This window comes from Myotis yumanensis, unplaced genomic scaffold, assembly GCF_028538775.1.
Source record: "Myotis yumanensis isolate MYYU_CA2020_CCGP unplaced genomic scaffold, mMyoYum1.0.hap1 SCAF_15, whole genome shotgun sequence".
Lineage (NCBI taxonomy): Eukaryota > Metazoa > Chordata > Mammalia > Chiroptera > Vespertilionidae > Myotis > Myotis yumanensis.
The window spans coordinates 36,479,194-36,499,587 of NW_027223766.1; the positions used below are offsets into that span (position 1 = coordinate 36,479,194).

Here is a 20,394-nt window from a genome sequence, read left to right on the forward strand (position 1 = left end):
CTGGGTGACAGACAGGTGATGAGCCTGGGTTTTGAGTGGGATGAGAACCAAGAGACAGAAAAGCACAAGAGGTTCACCAACATAGTGGCCACTTGTCTCATTGTGAGCAGCAAGAAACCAAAACTGGAGTGCCACACCGTTGTGATAGGGCCCTTCTGTTCCTCTGACCACAACAGCCATGGTCCCTCCCCAACTCAGGAGGTTCACCCAGAGTTCTCCAGGTGTCTGGAAATGTATAAGCAGCCTGAGGACCAGGGGTTGTGACAGAAGACCAAAGAGCCTACCATTCCATCAGTCATCTCGGAGTCAGGGGCCGCCACACCCAGCCCAGCCTCCAGGGTGGCTCTGGGGATTCCTGGACACCCAAAACGATCCGATAGTCATAGCAGCAGCTTCAGATCCCCAGAGGGAACCAGCCAGGGCCTGCAGGGGTCACCAGGAGAATCTTGGTCTTTATGTTGAAAAAGCTCTGCCTCAGGTCATCCACAAAAAAAAAAGCTTGGGAAAATGTAGAGTCCATGTAAATGGTGGACAGTCAAGGAAGGGATACAACCAGAGTCCAGGGAGGTCAAGCTACCCATTCTCCACTTTCAATGAAGAGTTGAACCATGATGAGCTCCAGGGAGCCAGGTCACATGGTGCAGGGAGAAAGACTAAAGGCTGGACGCGGAGAGCTTCCAGAAGAAGAGGAGCATAATGTGCACACCGTGTGCGCCAGGACCCCTGGGTGAGAGAGCACTAGATCCAGTGGACAGTGGAGCTGTGCACACTGCCACGATGTTCTCCGCACAAATTCACATCAGAAGGGCACCGGGCATCTCTGTGGCCTTCAAAACTCAAGACCAAAAATACCTGCTGAGCTTGGAGGATGGATGAAGCCGCCTCAGGGACAGCAGGAGAGGCCCCCTCGCTGCAGGCCCACCACTCAGCCGGCCTGTTCCCCTGGGGTCCTTTTCACCTCTCCTGTTCCTCTTTCCTTCCATGTTTGTGCGAGGGGATGATTCTCATTAAAGTACTTGGTTCTTCCAAGTCTTGTAATAAACTTGGTGCTTCAGAAAGATACATTGGATACTCTTGTTTGTCCTGCTCCCTGCACAGAATCAGGGCTGTGCATCCTGCAGTTTGAGAAGCATGTAGTGATGTAGCCCTTGGACTGAATCAGAACAACTAAATAGAAGAAAAAAGGGAGAGAGAGAAAGAGAATTATCACAGTGACTCCCAACAGCAATGAATGTGGTTCTGAAGGGCAAGGCTGTGAGCCATACTGCAGGGCAGAAAGGCAGACCAGGGTTACCTTCCTGCACTCACATTGCCTAACATTTACAGAGCCCAAGGGGAATTGTGGTCCTGTGGCCTGTGCTAATTATGACCGAGAGGTTCACACTAGGACAGCCGTGGGCAAACTACGGCCCGCTGGCCGGATCTGGCCTGTTTGAAATGAATAAAACTAAAAAAAAAAAAAAAAAAGACCGTACCCTTTTATGTAATGATGTTTACTTTGAATTTATATTAGTTCACACAAACACTCCATCCATGCTTTTGTTCTGGCCCTCCGGTCCAGTTTAAGAACCCATTGTGGCCCTCGAGTCAAAAAGTTTGCCCACCACTGCACCAGGACAACAAAGTGCAGCATTGACTCATGGCTATAAGGCAGGAGTTGGGTGTTTTCCCTTTCCCCTTTAAGAAGGGACTGGGATGGTGGGTTTGATCACTAAGAATAAAGAGCAGGCCTGGGGGTGGGAGGAAGCTCAGGTTCATCAAACATCTCGGAACAGTTAGGAGGGTGCAGTCCTCTGAAGCCCTGAGGTAGCATGGTGGAGTGGGAAAGACAGGTTCTGGGCTCAAGGTTCACCCCCACAGCTCACCAGCAAGCCCCTTACCGACTTTCAGCTTCTGTTTCTCCTCTGGAAACTGAGACACAGTTACCCTCGCCCTAGGACAGTGGTTCTCAAATTTCTGGCCCTTTAAATACAGTTCCTCATGTTGTGACCCAACCATAAAATTATTTTTGTTGCTACTTCATAACTGTAATGTTGCTACTGTTATGAATCGTAATGTAAATATCTGATATGCAGGATGGTCTTAGGCGACCCCTGTGAAAGGGTCTTCCGACCTCCAAAGAAGTCTCGACCCACAGGTTGAGAACCGCTACCCTAAGAGGTGTGGGCTTCCTATGTATATTACAACACAAAGTGCTGGGTTGGATCAGGTGCCCTGGGGGATGGAGGTGGTGGGCTGAAGGCTGGGCCCAGGGCAGGGAAAGGTGAGGTTGCAGGCATTACAGATGTAACATCGCAGCTGTCTAAATAACAGGGCTGAGTGTGTGTCTTTTAATATCTTGAAAGAGGTGGCTGCTAATAGCAAATTCACTAATCTAGGTCATTGATTAAGGTCATCCTATGATACAGGTGACCTTGCACACCTGTGGTTTTTCTATTTGCTCCTGCTTTCTCGCTCACTCGGTGTCTCTCAGTAGCTCCCCATTGCCTAAGGCAGGGGTGGGCAAACTTTTTGACTCGAGGGCCACAATGGGTTCTTAAACTGGACCGGAGGGCCAGAACAAAAGCATGGATGGAGTGTTTGTATGAACTAATATAAATTCAAAGTAAACATCATTACATAAAAGGGTACAGTCTTTTTTTTTTTTTTTTAGTTTTATTCCTTTCAAACAGGCCGGATCCGGCCCACGGCTGGCCTAAGGCCTGCCTGCTGCAGGCATAAAATGTGATATGACACCTTGCCCACCTTTCCCCACCGGTGTGGTGTTCCTGCAGTGATGAATCACTACCAATCCTGAGCACCTGAGGTGGCTCATGCTCTTCTGTACCTTTGCATGTTCTGTTCATCCAGTTCCCTTGGCTTTGAACCCTCAGCTACCTTGTTCATTTCTCCTTTATGGCAGGATGATGTTGGTTGCTCACCCAGCACATTGCCTTCTTCCTGTGGATACTCAGTTTGAAAAAAAAATCACAATTATTCCAGGAAGTTACAGCAACTGCATTATCCTTGCTAGTGCTTAGCTGGGGAACTTGAGCCCCAGTTGTAACCAATGAGATAGCAGGGGATGTCTACAGGGCTTGTGGGAGAGATGCTCTTTCCTGTAGAGAAATAGATGGGCTGGGAAGAAGGTGGACCCTTGCTTCTGGCTTAAGCGCTAACTATGCAGATGTGAAGGCTGGCATGCAGGCAGCCATAGTGCTACCATGAGGGAGTGAGAAATATATTCTGGTAATGGTGGAATGCAGAGGTGCAAGGCATCTGAGGTATTTTGACATTGTTGGGCCACCAGACCAGCCCTGGACCTCCCATCTTTCACATCATGTACAACATTAAATGTTAGAAGACACTATAGTTTAAGCCACTCTTAGTAGGCTTTCTGTTAGTTCAACCAAAGACATATCTAATTACTACAGCCTTCAAGTCTTAGTTGAAAATTGTCTGTCCTTAACTACTTCCTCAGTGCACGTGTATCTCCTCAAGGCCCCTGCCCTTCCCGCTGAAAGCATCTCATGAGCTATGGTGCTCTGTCTGTCTGGTGTGCCCTTATTTGATCTGTGAAGAGCCCTGAGGCATGCCTCTGTCTATTCTTTTCCGTCCACACTGAGTCTGCACACAGTGGGCAAAAACCTAGGAAATAACTTTGGCCCAAGCACTGCCTCCAAACCTTGTGGGCTTCTATAGCCTCTCCAGCTTGAGTATGAGGTCCCAACTGTCAGATCTTGCCTCATGCCTGCCTTCAAATGCTGAGCTGTCGACTTATGGTCAGCTCAGCCTCCTGTCAGCAACAGGAGGCCTGGTGCATAGAAAGGAGAACATGACCTCCGTAGAAGGGAGACATAGAAAGGACTTGATCCATCCCTTTCACACTGGGTGAGGTTCTCTGCATGTCTTGGAAAAGCCCTTGGTGTGTAAATGGGGAGGACAGTTTCCCAAATCCAAAGGAAGAAGATGTCACCTGGTATAGTGGAGGGCCACACACTCTGGTCCTCACCCATGGTAGCTCCAGATGCTATTCTGAGAATGGATGATTGCCTGTGTGGTTACATGAGCATTTGTGTTATTGCCCAGGAAAACGAGACAGGATGCTGGGCATGGGGAAGCTAGGAGGGTGAGTTCATGCCAGTGAAAAAAGGTCCAGCACCACCCATCAGTGAAATGGGTTCTGCAAGTCTCCTGCACAGGACAGTTTCCAAGCCTCAGGCACCCACGGTACACTGGGTATAGAGCAGGGTGCCTTAGCCACCCTCATGTGGACAAGTTACATTAAGCATCTTCCCAGAGTACAAGCAGAATGTGGTGTGCAGTCTGGCTCCTCGCTTCCTCACTCTGGACCTCCCTCTCTGAGCCTCAATTTTGCCCTCTAAAATGGAAACATCAGTTGCTACTTTATCAAGGTTAATCAATCCCATGAGGGGTAATTTGGTTTGTCTAGTACCCAGCTCTCAACAGATACCACTTGACTCCATTTGGAAATCCAGATTAGATGGGAGGCAAACAACCAAAGCAGGAGAAAACAGTTTATGTACCTGAGATGTCTAAGTGTAGACAGCTCAGGCAAGACTACCTGAGCGCCCCATGAATCCAGCAAACATACCCCTCTGACCTCTTGGCTTTGCTTATTTCCCTTGGCGCTGTTGTCATTCTCACCTGAGCTTTCTCTATATGAAAGCAAGATGGCCACCAACAGCCACAGGCTCATATCATAACTGCTCAGCTCTCCAACTGAAATAGAACTTCTCTTCTCCCATGATTCCAACACTAGGGACTGACTCATGGGACTTAACTGTCACATTCCCAGCCCCGAGCCAATCACTATGGATTAGGATATGAAATGTACTGATTGGTCAGCTCTGGGTCATGGGACCACCCTCTCCATGGAAACTTGTGAGCTGTTCACCCTGTTCCTGGGGTGGGAGGTAGCGTGATGCCTGATAGAGCAGGGATGGGTCTCCAGCTTCCTCTGTGCTTAATTTCCTGGGTTGGACCTGCACATATCCTCTACCCACAGCCTGTTGTCTCCTTTATTTGTTTTAAAACATATTTTTATTGATTTCAGAGAGGAAGCAGAGGGAGAGTGAGATAAAAACATCAATGATGAGATAGAATCATTGATCAGCTGCCTCCTGCGTAACCCCTCACCCCCACTGGGGATTGAGCCCCCAACCCAGGCATGTGCCCTGACCAGAATTGAACAGTGACCTCCTGGTTCATAGGGCAATGCTCAACCACTGAGCTACACCGACGGGGCACTTGTCTCTTTTTAACAAAAGAAGCTATGTGGCAACACTTCCTTTCCCAATTCCCATTTCAACTATATAAAAAAAAGGAGTGAAATGCCCTTTTTGAATTCAAGATTTGAGATCCGCTACCAGCTTCAAGGCCTGCTATTTTTGTGTGTGTGTCAGATTATAATGATCTAGTCAACAAAAATCTACTGAGCACCTACAATGATCTACTGGAAGTTTTCAAGATTGTTAATTATTCTGGGGAATTTATCACCCCAGAGTCTTCCAAAGGAAATGAGTTCTATATGAGCCAGCATCTAGAACTAGCTTCCAGTCCCACTCAGGCCCTCACTGGGTGGCCCTGAGGGAATTGCTTCCCCTCCCTGGGCTCCTGCTCTCTCATCAGCAGCATGAGGCTCTGGGGTAAATGAAATCCCAGCACCCCCTCCGCTCTGACACACTGTGCTCAATTTCAGAACATGTCTCTCCAGTTGTGAGCCCAGGACAGAGGAGGATCTGGGTTTTCTGTGTCTGTGAGGACCCCAGGCTCCAAGTTCCTGGAAGGTTGCCTGATGCTGCTGCTGCTGCTGCTGCTGCTGCTGCTGCTACAAAAAATCTCTTTGGGGGAGTTTGTGAATCCCGAGACCTCCCAACCCTGAAAAGCAGTGTGGGACTCTGATAGGGAAGTGTAGGGAGGTTGATGGAAAGGAGGAGAGGGAAGGAGAGGATGATGTAGAGGGTCCAGGGAGCCCATCCATCATCCACTTCCTTCCTCCCCTCTTCTTCTCCTGCCCACCCCTCCTTTCTCCCTTGCAGTTAAAATTGGTCCTGGCTGCCTAGAAGAAGAGAGACCCCTGATGTGTTGATAGAAGGGAGGGACTCCTCTGAGGCAAGCCCAGTAGGGAGGACTTTCTTTTTCTTCCGGGTGAGTCTAGTTTCTCTTCTCTCTTGGAACATTTGTGGGTACAGATAAATTCCCATGCCCAACCTGTCACTCATTTGTCAGCTCACTCAGAATCTCATTACCTTATTAATATATTGTTCCCCCTTTAACTGACCTAATTAGTTAATTAATTATTTACTTACTTATTATGAAGGAGGGGATATTTGTTAGGAGAAAACAGGATCCAAAAACAGAGACTAGAATAGCTTGACTCCTCAATAGACCGGAGTAACTAACTGGTAAGACATGAGAAACCATGTCGGCTGTGGCTTCCACCACCAACACCACCCATCACTCGAGGCCACAGCATCTCTCGGCATCACTAGATCCTCCTATGGTTTGAGTTTTGTGGTTTCTTTCCATTTCCACTGTCATGACCCTAGACTAAAGCTCTATTATATTTTACTTTTTTGGAAGACTGAAATGGCCTCTTATTTTCTCCTTAAATCCACTCTTGCCCATTTCTAATCTTCTATTCTCCTCACTATGGTCAGAGTGATTTATTGAAAATGAAAACTGTACTCAATGGCATTCCATCACTACTTGGGTAAACATCTAAATCTTAAGCCTAATGTGGGACTGGATTACAATTCACCCCATTCAGTGCCCTTGATTGATGCCAGTCATTCAGTGGAATTACACAGCCCTGACCCTGTTGCTCTCAGAGATGGCAAAGGGGCTGATGAACAGAGAAATGTGAGCACACACTTTAAAAACCAGTGTGTGATTGATCACCTCTCTTCTCCTTCTTCCACAACAGAGACAGTATTCAAGACTGAGTTGACAGCCTGAGCCCAGAGGGCAGATATCATGGAGCAGAACCATGTAGACATGCAGCATGAGAGATCATTAAACCTCATTGTAGGCTACTGAGATTTGGATTCCAAATCTCTACTCTTAAAAATAATTCAAGGAAGTTCTAATCAGCCTGATTATTGTACTTTGTCACAATTTTGCAAAGATTTCGAAGAATCAAACAACAATGTCACATCACAAGTCTTTATATCTCCTTTAATTCTTTGCAGCTATGTCAATTTTCAATGAAGAATTTTAGATGTTCATCTAAAAATATGTCAAGTAGTATAAAGTTTCTTGAAATTCTTATTAGACCACTGGACATAAAGGATTTGAAGAATTTTATAATTTGAATTATGATTTGGCTTAATATTAATGTTTAAGAGTGGGAAAATATAAATTGGTGAAAGATGCTCTATAAACCATTTTTAGTTAAAAATTAATATGTGGATATAGTAAAATATTCAAGTAATAAAGTATATGATATTGTTGGGCCACCAGGACACTTTTGAATCTGCCACCTCTCACATCATCTTTCAACATTAAAAGTTAATATCCCTTTGTAGTTTGTCACTCTTATGTGGGTTTTCTTTTACTTCAAGTCTCAGTTCAAAATTCTCTGTCTTTAAAAGTTCCCTAGCACGCCTGGGTCTCTGTTCAATCCCCCTGCCCTTCACCATGAACGCAGCTAATGAACTATCATGCTCTATCTGGTGTGTCCTTATTTGATCTGTGAACATCCCTGAGAAAAGCTTCTGGCTTTTATTCTCTGTCCACTCTGAATCTACACACAGTGGGCCTTCAGGACAGCTTTGGGACCTGGTAATCTGCCCCTTACAGCCCCCCCCCCCCGCCCCCACCTCCTTAGCCAGAAGCCGACAGCCATCTGAAAACCTAGGGCATCGCTTTGGCCCAAGCACTGCTCCTGAACCCTGAAGGCTTCTGCAGCCTCTTCACTTGAGAGTTCGGTCCCAACTGTCAGATCTTGCTCATGCCTGCCTTCAAGTGCCGAGCATTTGCTACCTTAACAGGGTTCATCTTACAAGGATTGCATTGGTTTAGCCAGTAGTCAGCCCTCAATAGATATTGCTTAAACTCATTTTGATCTTAAGATTAAGTTCAAGACTTACAGTGTTAGCTGGAAGTTCCTCCTTGCAGCTGACCTTATCCCTACTGTTGGAAGTTCCAGGAAACTCCATTTAGCCTGCTGGAAAGAAAAGTCAGAATTCTCTTGATAGCCAATGTCAGAAAACAAGCAACGAATCAGAGGAGGAGGAAACAATTTATGTAACTAAGATGTCTAACTGTAGACAGCTTCAGGCAAGACTGTACCTGGACTCTCTAAGAATTCAGCATAGAAGGCCTCTTCTGAGCTCTTAGCTTTACTTCCCTCTGTGCTGTTGTCATTCTCACCTGGGCTTTCTTTTTATGAAAGCAAGATGGCCACCAACAGCCACAGACTCAGAGCATAACTGCTCAGCTCTCCAACTGAAATAGAACTTCTCCTTTCCCATGATTCCAACATTATGGACTGAATCATGGGACCTGACTAGTCACATGCCCAGCCCTGAGTTAATCATTGTGGTTTTTAAAGTGCAATATATTTATTGGCCAGCTCTGGGTCATGTGACCTACCTCTCCATGGAAACTTATGAGCTGCTCATCCCATTCCTGTGGTGGGAGGTAGTGTGATGCCTGATAGAGTTAGGGGGATGGGGCCAGCTCATATCCTCCAGGAACAGTTGTAGGCAACTAAGATTTGGGTAATATTTGTTACACATGGATAACAAATCCTTTAAAGTCAGGTGGGTTCCATTCTTTTCTCTTAAAAATAACTGAAGGAATTTCTAATCAACCTGATCATGTTTTCATTGTCACAATCTTGCATAGATTTCAAATAATGAAATGATAACATCACATCACAACTTTTCATATCCCTGGCTATTTTTATAAATACGTTTTCTTAATGCCTGCACCTTTAAAATAAAAAAAATAGAATTACAACTGATAAAACCTATCTCTGTGAAGCAGTAAATACTTTATGAGTACATGAATTAATTGGTAATATTTTAGATTTATAATGGTAAGCCTTTAGTGGCAGTAGTAAATACATACATGTACACACGTATGTGCACATACAAGGTTAGTTCATAAAAATGAAGACTTAAAAGAAAATTTTACATAAGCTATTAAAAGTGTGTATTTTATATTTTAAATTTATTAAATACAAATTTTCTAACCAAATGATTTTTTAAATACTAGATAATATTAATAAAGGGGAATAAAAGCAAAAGAACAAAGTTTACTCTATGCTTTCCATATGAGCTTCATTTTATATTCTCATCTATATAATCATCCTAAAGCCAGAACTTAAGATAATTAATAAAAAGAGTAATCATGTTAAATTAAGATTTGGAAATGGTCTGTAATATTTACTTAAATATTTTGTTATGTCAAGTTAGTGAGAAAATAGATATAATGTAGAGAAAAATGTCAACAAGTCAGAAAAAAAGAAAAGATGAAACATATTCACAGGGCAAAATTTTCACTGAAGTTCATCTTGAATTTGACACCTAAAACTGAGTGCTTTAATCAAACATACTATATGTTGTCTTTGGCCTATAACATTTTGCTAATTGTAACCATACCTCAAATTTAAAAAAATCACTTTAAATGCTGATTTAAAAAATAGATTAATATTTTCTGGATTTTAATTTTTTTTAGTCTATTTTGAAGGAAAAATTGCAGGAACTTGTGAACTTATATATTTAACAATCCCTTTAAATAATTTCAGATGTACCAGATGGTTGTCTCTATTAGCCAGGTGGACTAATTCTCATAATAATTATAAATTGTCAATGTCTTAATGCCATAAATATTGAATACTTAGTAAGCCCAATGTGTGTTGTTGAAAGGAAAGTGGGCAGATTCTTCTCCATGTAGCCATTCAGTCATCCAGTTGGTTTCCAGTCTGTTCATCCCTTTCTTCTAAGTCCAGGAAATCCTCTTCACTCTATCAGACAAAAGAATGAAAATGATAGGTGAGAGGTTTTTATGAGCCAGGCCTAAAAGTAACAGCATCATCGACCTCTCTTTGCATTAGCCAAAATTCAGTCAAATGGTCATACTTAATAAAAAGAAATGTTAAAAATGGTTGTATGGCTGCTTCTCCAGGAAGAAGAGGAAAAAAACCATTAGTGATCACTAATAGTGTTACCACAGTGGCTAAAAGATTTTTAATATACGACTTCAGATATAAATATTTAGAAGGATAGAACTAGCTTCCACAATTCTTTATGTGAGGAGCTATTAGGTAAAAGCTGCTATCAGGTAAAAACTTTCAGTTGTAGTTTTAAATTAAAAAATGAACCTAAAATATTGGAACATAGTATTTAATGTGAAATCTGACATAATCACAACAGAATGAGGAATTACTACTGTTGATTCAAGAACAAAGTAACTTGGTAGTTCAATGTTTGTGGAATGCATTCAAAGGATGGTTGCCAAAAAAACACTATAACATCAATATCACTCATTGCATAGTTTAAGTACTGTTATTGGATTTGTTTTTGTGTTAGTATAGAAAATAAATAAGTAATTACATTAGCTTCCATCAAGTTTTTATTTAAATGGAAAATTATATGGCTCATTAAATTGTAAAAGAAAAAAGAGCTCAACTATACTTTGAGTGGTTAAAAGAATTAAGTGGCTATGTTGCAAAGAAATGTTAATAAGATCAATACAGAAGCATACTTTTAATTTTTACATTTTATTTAGTTATTTGGGGAATGCATACTTATTTCGTTATTAATTTTTCAGTATGTAATACACACGGTAAATACATATATTTAAAAATGAAAAGAAAAATGGCATATAGTGAAAAGTCTTATTAATACCTCTTGGCTAATCACCCTCTTCCAAACTCTGATCCCAACAAATAAACACTTTTTTTGTTTCTGATCTATTAATCCTTCCAAAGATTCCCTTTGCAAATATAAGCAAAGATGATAAATGTTTCACCCGACCCTTTTCTTACATGTGATTTTGCATAACAAGCATTCTATTCTGTGCCTTGTTACATTCTCAGTGATGATGAAAACAAAGGAATTACAGAGTATTTATAGTGAACATAAAAATACTGCAATTTAAGACCAGATTGAGAAAAGTACCTTTAGGATTAAAAAAGTACCTTATACTCTTTTATTTTTTTTATTTTATTTGTGTGTGTGTGTGTGTGTGTGTGTGTGTGGCAAGCACTGCTTGTAACCCATGACATTGTTTTCCTACTTCCTTCTTCCTAATAGAACTCCTGTTCTTTAAGGCAGCAACATGCCTGTTAATTACATGGTTAACACATCAGCCTCCTTTACTATTGCAGGCATCCGTATGATGATATTCTGGTTAGTGAGGTAGAGTCCCTATAAAGGGCTTCCCTGTCTTGTTCACAGGGACAAAGCTCACTTAGGAAAGCCCGTCCCTTCTCCCATCTTTTTGCCTGGACTGGGCACACATGGCCTGGAGGTTCGATACTCATTTTGTGACCATGAGGCAGGACGTATAAGAGTAAAGGTCTACACACACAGGGTTGAAGGTCACAAAGATGAAGAGGTCTTGGGTACCTGATGACACTAAACAAAATGCTAAGTCCCGTCCTCCACATTCACAATGAAAACAATTTGGTGATTGGGTTATAGGGGATGAGGCAGAGGAGAGGGGTCACAAAAATGTGGTTTTCTTTGTTTGGGCGCATGAGTTGCTTGTTAAGGCATGAAAAGACAGGCATCATATTTTATTGTGTTGTGATTAACCATTACTCATCATCATCTTTCCCCACCAGGCAGTGAATTTTTTGGTGAGGGACCTTATTCACTATTGTTTCCTTCACATTCATTGCTTATGAGGTTAAGCATAAACCTCTCTTTATTTGTGGAAGCATAAATATTTTTTAAAAAAAGAAACAAAGAGAGGATAACAAGCACAGTTTGGGACACAGTTAATGATGTCTGTGGGAATGGCAAGTTTGGAGCTAATACTAATGGTTAATATTATTTAAGCACTCACTATGTGCCAAAAATTTTATTAGTTTTACATGCATTAACTCACTGAATCTTCAAAAAATAGAAAAAAACAAAATATTATTAGGTAGAGATTAGCATTATATCCATTCTTTAAGATGTGGAAATTAGGGTAACAAGAAGCTAATTAACTTGGCTGTGTTTACACAAGTATGAACCCGGAGGTCAGAGCATATCCAGTAGGGGGGCTGGATCCTAATTCAGTGGGTTTGGTTTCAGAGCTCATAAGCTTAACCATGAGCTCATGAGCTATACTGTATACTATCTCTCCTAGCTACGTGTGACACAGGATATACTAGTATATATATATATTATATATATACTAGTATATCCTGTATATATATATATGTGTGTGTGTATGTGTGTGTGTGTGTATGTGTGTGTATATATATATGTGTATATATATGCATGTATATGACTTAGAGTCATTTTTCAAGCCAGAATTGGAATAAGGAAAATTATGCGTCTCGACTGAGATGTCTCCAGGAAAGCTGGACCAACTGTTGTTAGGAAGCCTCCTTGTAAGGTGACTATGTTCACCAGAATCTAGGATTTAGTTGTCAGAGAAGCAAGTCAAAACTTTAGATTTGATTATGTTGTTGCTGTTAATTTAGCTTAAGGGAGTTGACTCACACTAATTCATAAGAGACTCAGTCATCAAAATCAGAATGCCAATGGACTCATTTGAAATGAGAAAGTTAATAGAAGGTGGAATAAACATCCACACCAAGCAAGCAATGTTCATAAAAGGTTCTTAGTGAGAACAAAACAAAAACAAGGTACGTTAGTTAAAACATCTGAATGCTTAAAGGCACTAGGATCTTACATGTTACATTTCAACAGTGATATACACCTGTCAGGTAGGCTTGACTGAGAATCCGCAACCCTGATTTCTGAGTGCTCAGCCAGTTTCTACATCTGTCACCCTTTTCTGTACTTGCTATGCTGTCTGACATATTCTTCCCTTAAACTTCAGTCAAAGCATGGTAACATGACTGAGCATTTTCTCCCCAGTAGATGTGTTCCTTTATGGTTAAGTCTGAAAGGACAACTTGAATTGTTTCTCCAAGTTCTTTGTCTCTTCCTACATCCCCTTCACCTCTACAACTCGCTGATTTTCATCTGTTTTTCAGTAACAGTACAGGAAACAGTATCTAACATGTGCAACCTCTCCTTTAAGACTAAAACCTCCATCTGTGCCTTCGTTTCCCACCCTTCTGTACTTTTAGGACCCTGACCACTCTCGCTTACCTGTCTTCTCTTCTGCAGTTTCAACCTCAACTTCACCAACTTATAAACATCATTAAGTTTCTATCATAATAAAAACACAAAACCACCAAATGCCTAAATTTCATGTTCCCTTTAAATAAAAAGAGCAGGGAGCGCTCCTCGTAGCCTGTGTGCCCTTCCAATACTGCCATGCCTCCTCGAAGCCACAGCTAACCTCTCTGACAGGTAGATCTGCATCCACTATTTCCACTTCCTTACTTCTGTGACCTGCTAATTGGCAGCAATCTGGCCTTGGCTCTCACTGCTCCAATAAATACACTTTGGCACATGTCCCCCGTGGCATTCCACTTGTCACATTCATTGACTGTGCTTTGCATTGCATCTCACTTGACCTCATTAGCATTTGGCACTCTTGAACACTTCCTTTGCAGAGCTCCCACCTCTTTCCCCCAGGACACCATTTCTCCTAGTTTCTTTCTACATTTTCTTCCTCATTTACTTTATGTGTTCTTCTTTCTTTATCTGCCCCTGAAATCTACGTGTTCCCCAGGGCACCATCATTGGCCCTTTGTTATCCAGTATCTATCTTACCTCTGAGATCATTTCCACTTTGATGGTTTCAACAGTAATTGTATATCTAAAACTGATTGTCCTTTATATTCAACTGCATGGTGGACATATCCACCAAAGGACATTTCAAAATCCACATTCCCAATCTGAAATTTAATATTTCCCTCAAGTATTTAATATTTCCCTTTCTCTTCTTGTCCATCATACCATTTATCCAACGAAACCATAAACCTGGGAATTATTCCAAACTTTTCTATTATCTCGTTATTAAATTAGTGAAAACCTCCAACTCTATTCATTCTATTACTATACTTCTTTGGTAGTTTTGACATTCTCTTTATTCGTCAAAAGCAGAGAGGGAAATTCTCTACGTTTTCATTTTTGTCTTACGATACTTTCCTTCAAGATTGAAAAATCTCATATAAGAGATTTTTAGTAATTAATAGTGTTGCTTTGCTAATAGACATTCTCTATTGACAGAAAACATCTCCCCTATCTTCCTTTGTTGGGAATGAGTATACCCTCTCTCACTTTAGAGGAGATGCTGGGTAGAAGCAGAGAGAACCCACTACAGTCATATTTTACTAACAAACACACTAATGTAAGTATTTAAGTATTATTGCCAGATAAAATATAATATGCCTAGTTAAATTTGACTTTCAGGTAAACAACAAAAATATTTTAGTATAAGTATGTCCCATGCAATACTGGGACATACCTATACTAAGAAAATTTATGGTTTATCTGAGATTTAATTTAACTGGGCATTAACTAAATCTGATAACCCTAGTTTAAGCTCCTTTTCTTCTAAATATGTACTCTCTGGAATGCAGGGGGGTGGGGGAAGAAAGTCTGGGGACCTAGGGCCACTAGATGGTCATTATTGTCACAACAACAACAACAAAAAATGCTGAAACCATCTTCAATCTCTACCATCTTGGGATTTATGTCAGTTGCCCTGGGGCCTTTGAAACACCCAACCGGCCTTTCATTATGAGGATATCATATTTCCTGTTCCACTGAAGTCTTTATCCAAACCCTGGAGCATGTCTAGATCAGGATTGTGAAGCCTGCCCATTTTCCCTGCCAAAGACTTGCCATCTTGTAGAGGTAATGCCTGCCTCTTGAGATTTTAAGTTTTATTAGTTATCCCCTGCCCTCACTTTTATTTTGTTGCCTGATTCTACCTACCCTTGTATTGTCTCTAGGAACCATTCAAGCCACCATTCAAAATTCTTTCCCCCATCTCTGGAAGAGCTTCCCTCTATGTGTTCCCAGTTTGGATGCTAATGGATACAAACAAGAAAAAAAATGGGTCAAAAAAAAAAATCTCTAAATAATCCCCAATATTAATATATTATATTGTATCAGTGAAAGGGCACTACAGGTTATTTGATTCCTAATATTTCAAAATTATTTTGAACTCTGAAATAATGCAATGAAATTAGCATGTTATTAATAGATATTCATTCCTTATTGAATAGGACTGAAGAAAATCCTAGAAAATTCTAGATACTTGAACCATAGAATGTCCAAGCAGGTATATTTACGCAATCTCTAGCTTGCTATAAAATAATAACCAGTATAATTTGCTAAGGTCACACTCTGTGTTAGACACCAGGTGGGACAGTATGGAGAAGAAGGATATCCTTGCAGTTTTTGTGAGTAATCACCATAGTAATTCTAGTAAGGTGATCATTATCATACTTGTTTGTCAGATGAGGACATAGAAAATCAAGTTATTTATCTAAGACCATACAGATTAGGGCTGCTTGGCTCCAAAACTCCTTTCTGTTATACCTTATTCTCCCATGGTATAGAGGAGAACATATGCCCAAGTCTCTCCAGAGTGGTTACTTGTTATAGCTAAACTCCACAAACAGATCAACACAACTTTTAAATTAACAAGCAGTGGAGATTCATTAATCATTTTAATATTAGTAAATTCAGAACAGTTTAAATTATGAGGTTCTTGAGCCAAATCGTTGGGAATTGTATTAAAATGCTGAATGGCCAAAACATCAAAGTTGGAAATTAAGAAGGCAACCTATTTAAAAATGTTTTGTATTTCTTTTCCAGGGCGAAAATCTGGTGTTTTTTTTTAGAATAGTTGGTAGCTCCTGACACCATGTGGCCACTTCATGTATTGCTCTAAATATTTTTGAAGACAAATGGTCCTATCAGCAAGGGAAAAAAGCATCAATAAAATTAATGCATATTGTGAGATGCATTATTTCATTCATTGCCATTTAACAATTTAGGAACTGATTATTGTGGTTAAAGAGACAAGTGGATGATTATCAAGTTCTTCATGTCTGTACTTTAAACATTTATTCCAGTTTTATTGCTGGTGTTGGCATGTGTCCTATTCTTTTTTTTTAAAAAAAATATGTTTTTATTGATTTCAGAGAGAAGAAGGGAGAGAGAGAGAGAGATAGAAACATCAATGATAAAAGAATCATTGATCATCTGCCTCCTGCTCGCCCCACACTAGGGGTCGAGCCTGCAACCCGGGCCTGTGCCCTGACCTGGAATCGAACCATGACTTCCTGGTTCATAGGTCTATGTTCCACCACTGAGCCATGCCAGCTGGGTTATGTATGATTCTTAACAGTAAGCCCAAAGGTTTGTATGGTCCCTTTTGAGCAAGCTAAGCAGCATTATAGCATGGCAACAAAGAAATACTGGCTTTAGAATCACATGAACTTCAGTGCATCCATCTTCTTCAACCTCTCCCACGGTATTGCTGAGACCTCTTCTGGTCACAGTCTAGCACTTACCCCATAGTAGCATATCCAGAACATTAAGGTGCCACTGGGGTCACTAGCTGATGCCCCCACAGCTGGGCATTGTCAATGCTTCCACCACCACAGCTGATGTCTAGGAACCTCCCTAGTGCCAATGGACACCCTGTCCCAGACTACAGATCCAGCAGACCCAATGGAAACTACGCTTTATTACCCATAAAAGCTGAAAGGATGTACTTCTCCTTTGTTAGGTGAACTCTGTCTCATGAGCATCAAAGTGCTGCCTTGCACCTCAGTGCCTGAAAGAACTCGGAATGAAACAGGCTCTTGAAAGTCTGTCACCGGACCTGCCTGAATTCCAGCAGTAAATGCCACTTAGTCATAAGCTGATGTCTCTTCGGCACTCTTAACGTGTACTCTAGGTTTCAAATTTCAACCATTATGGTTGTAACAACTACACAAATATTCTATAGATACAGGAGGACAAGGATCTATAGTTTTCTGAGGATCTCATCAAAATGTAAGGTCAGTGACAAGTCTTATGCTATGAGTATAAACTTCACAATCCAATTATTTGCCTTGTTTCTCTCAGGTGTGAGCCATTGCAGATGTTCTACTCAGCTTCAGCGGTGCACGACGTGCACAGATATAGCTCAGCTGAACACGCTGACAAACCTGGAGAACCATCAGAGGGGAGGGGATAGAGGTAAACACCTTAACTTTAAAAATATGTCACAGGTGACATTGGGGAAATTATTGGCTTTGGAGTGTCTTTTGTGAGAAAACGGAAAAGTTAGTGTTTATGAAATAAGCAGCAATAGAAGGTTAGTTTTTATTGTGCAGCATCTGTTAATATTAAGTCTTTTTTCTCTCTTTTACCTCATTTTGAACAAATAAGTTTGCCCGCATGCTGGACATGTTCAGTACATGTGAATGGCCTATGAATGACATCTACTAGCTTTTATGGACCTGGATGTCAGAGTACTTTGGGATTTTAAAGTGTTCCTAAATCATGTCCTTTTGAGTACTGGACTTTCTAAGGGACACAAGTGTAGGACCAATACCTACTAGCTGTTCATTTCAGGTAAATGGATTGATTGACTCTTGGTCTTTGGTTATGATTTTATAATATGAAGGTAGGAAACAACAAAGAATGGGATGGCTCTTAAATAAAACAATGAAAACATTTATCATATGTCCTTTGAATGTAGAATTTAGTTTTAATTTCATAATCTGCTAGCAAACATGATATATAAATAGTGTATTTATATGTGTGTGTTTATATATATATATATATAATTTTATATGTGTGTATATATATGTATATATGTAGATAGTATAATTTTAAAATTCCATTTTACAATTTTCTGATTCTAAGGTGAAATCATGCATTTAGTAATTTTGGGAGTGGGGGAAGTATTGTGTTTAATTGTGTTTATTTAACTGTGTTAAATATTGTGTCTGATAAGAGTTTCTAAAGTTAATTTTTTTCCGATTTTTAACTCTTAAACCATTGTCATTTAAATGTCCAAAAATGCTTAAAATTCTCTTCTTTTAAAATTAGAATTGCCGCCAAAACCTGTTTAGCTCAGTGGATAGAGCGTCGGCCTGCGGACTGAAAGGTCCCAGGTTTGATTCCGGTCAAGGGCATGTACCTTGGTTGTGGGCACATCCCCAGTAAGAGATGTGCAGGAGGCAGCTGATTGATGTTTCTCTCTCATCGATGTTTCTAACTCTCTATCTCTCTCCCTTCCTCTCTGTAAAAAATCAATAAAATATATTTTTTAAAAAATTAGAATTGCCGATACCTTGAGCTTTGAGAAGAGTTTCTTAGAAATAAGTCCCACGTTTAAACTTTTTCTTTAAAATGTGCTATTGGATGTTAACTTTTACACAGTTCTGGGCACTGTTCACAATATAAGGAAAGTATTTTTAGATCAGTGGAATGTTAAACATTCTGAATTTAACACGAATACAGCACACTTCTTTTTGATTCACAAAATAAAATTAGATTTTTCAAAGTAAAAAAAGTGTCACAGGTAATGCTTTATTGTATATACATGTTTTAACTGACAAGAGGAAATTTTGGGGGCAATATATAAGGTGTCCAAAAGAATGCATATATACTTTATAGCTGATAGCTCAATTGCTGTTTCTATCTTTTCAGATTTAACCCATTGGAATTAACAATTATTCAAAGTATGTATACCTTTTTCATTGGGGGGGGTGGGGGGGGGCATCTGTATACGTTTAAGTAGAATTATGCTTTTATTTTAATATTAGAGGCCCAGTGCACAATTTGTGTCCTGGTGGGGTCCCACAGCCTGGCCTGCAGGGATCGGGTTGAAACCAGCAGTCCGACATCCCCCGAGGGGTCCTGGATTGTGAGAGGGCACAGGCCAGGCCGAGGGACTCCACTGGTGCACAGATCTGTGCACCCAGACTCTAGTATGCATACAAGATCTTTGGTTAATCTCTTCCTGCCTTCCTCCCTCCCCCTCGTCCTTCTGAGAATCATCAGCCTATTCCATGTTTCCGTGCCTGTGGTTTCCACTCCTGCATTGAGCATTTGCCCCCTAGTGGTCAGTGCGTGTCATAGCTAACGGCCGGTTGGCTGGTCGCTTAAGCTTTTATATATATATAGATTTTCCTCTGACTGAACTAAATCAGAATTCATCATACATATTTCAGTTGTATTTCTTTTTGTTGGAACTTTTGAAAAACTTTGCATAAATATATTACACAAGCTTTTCTGTATAAAAGGGGCTGTTTCTGAGTGCTTTCTTGATTGATCAATGTCATAAAAACTATCCTTCTAAGTGAGTTTCTATAAGTTCAATCAATGAAACCCAGTTAGTCAATGACAAGAGTAGTTCAAATGCATCACAACTATGAGTCATGATATTGATATAAATGTTTTATATGAAACCGTCAGCACTGGGTTGAGTTATATTTTAAAAATATTTGTTGAAAGGATTATTTTAGATTGTTAGATTCCAGGAAGAAATTCAAAATAGTTTGCTTTTCCATTTTTCCTGGAAGAAGATGCTATGTTTTAGAAAATCATAAAGAGAAAAGTAAGTAAATAAAGTTTATTAGAAAACAAGAGTCTTTTGAGATAAAAATGCATTCCTGATAGTATATGAAAAGGAAAAAAAATAGTAACTTTCCAGTGGAGCATCCTGCAGACACCACTGTAGCCAAATGATGAAGGTTAAAATTAACACTAGTGTCGTATGTTTTTGTTTTGTTTTTACTGGTGTCATATGGATATCATGTATCCCCTGACATCATGTAAGAAGACACTTCACCTCTGTGACATTCTTTGAAAAACCAAACGCATCAGCATAATCATGAGAAAATTATCAAACTAACCTGAATTTAGGGACGTTTTACAAATGTTTGATCAGTATTCCTCAAAACTGTCAAGGATGTGAAAGATAGGGAGAGGCTGAAAATCTGTCATTAAATATTTATAGAATTAATCAATGAGTGAATCTGATTAGCTATATTCTTATAGAATTACTAACCTAAGAGGATGGGATTCAGTGGTAAATTGGGATGTCTTGAGCTTTAAACAATACTCCAGGACAGTGAGAACTAAAGGGATACATGTCCGGAGAGTGGTGGTTCAGTGGGCATGAGAGGATGAGGGAGGCTCTTCAAGGGAATAAATGGGTAAATAAATGAGGTCAGAGAGATAACTCCAATATCCAGCTTTACTAATGATGTCCCTGAAAATGAACTTTTATAACTTCCTCTGAAACCAGCCTCATGGTAAAACATCACCAGTGAACCCAACTTGCTTA

General features: G+C 40.4%; 1 long non-coding RNA gene across 1 annotated transcript in view; it reads right to left on the bottom strand.

Annotated features, from left to right (window-relative positions):
• Positions 1–20,394, bottom strand: part of LOC138993116 (uncharacterized) — a 148,729-nt gene that overhangs the window by 10,870 nt on the left and 117,465 nt on the right. The window contains exons 5-8 of the long non-coding RNA XR_011468229.1: positions 9,850–9,976; positions 8,094–8,170; positions 2,828–2,949; positions 285–1,167 (exon numbers count right to left, since the gene is read on the bottom strand). This is a non-coding gene — a long non-coding RNA (uncharacterized lncRNA). The remainder of the gene's footprint in view (positions 1–284; positions 1,168–2,827; positions 2,950–8,093; positions 8,171–9,849; positions 9,977–20,394) is intronic.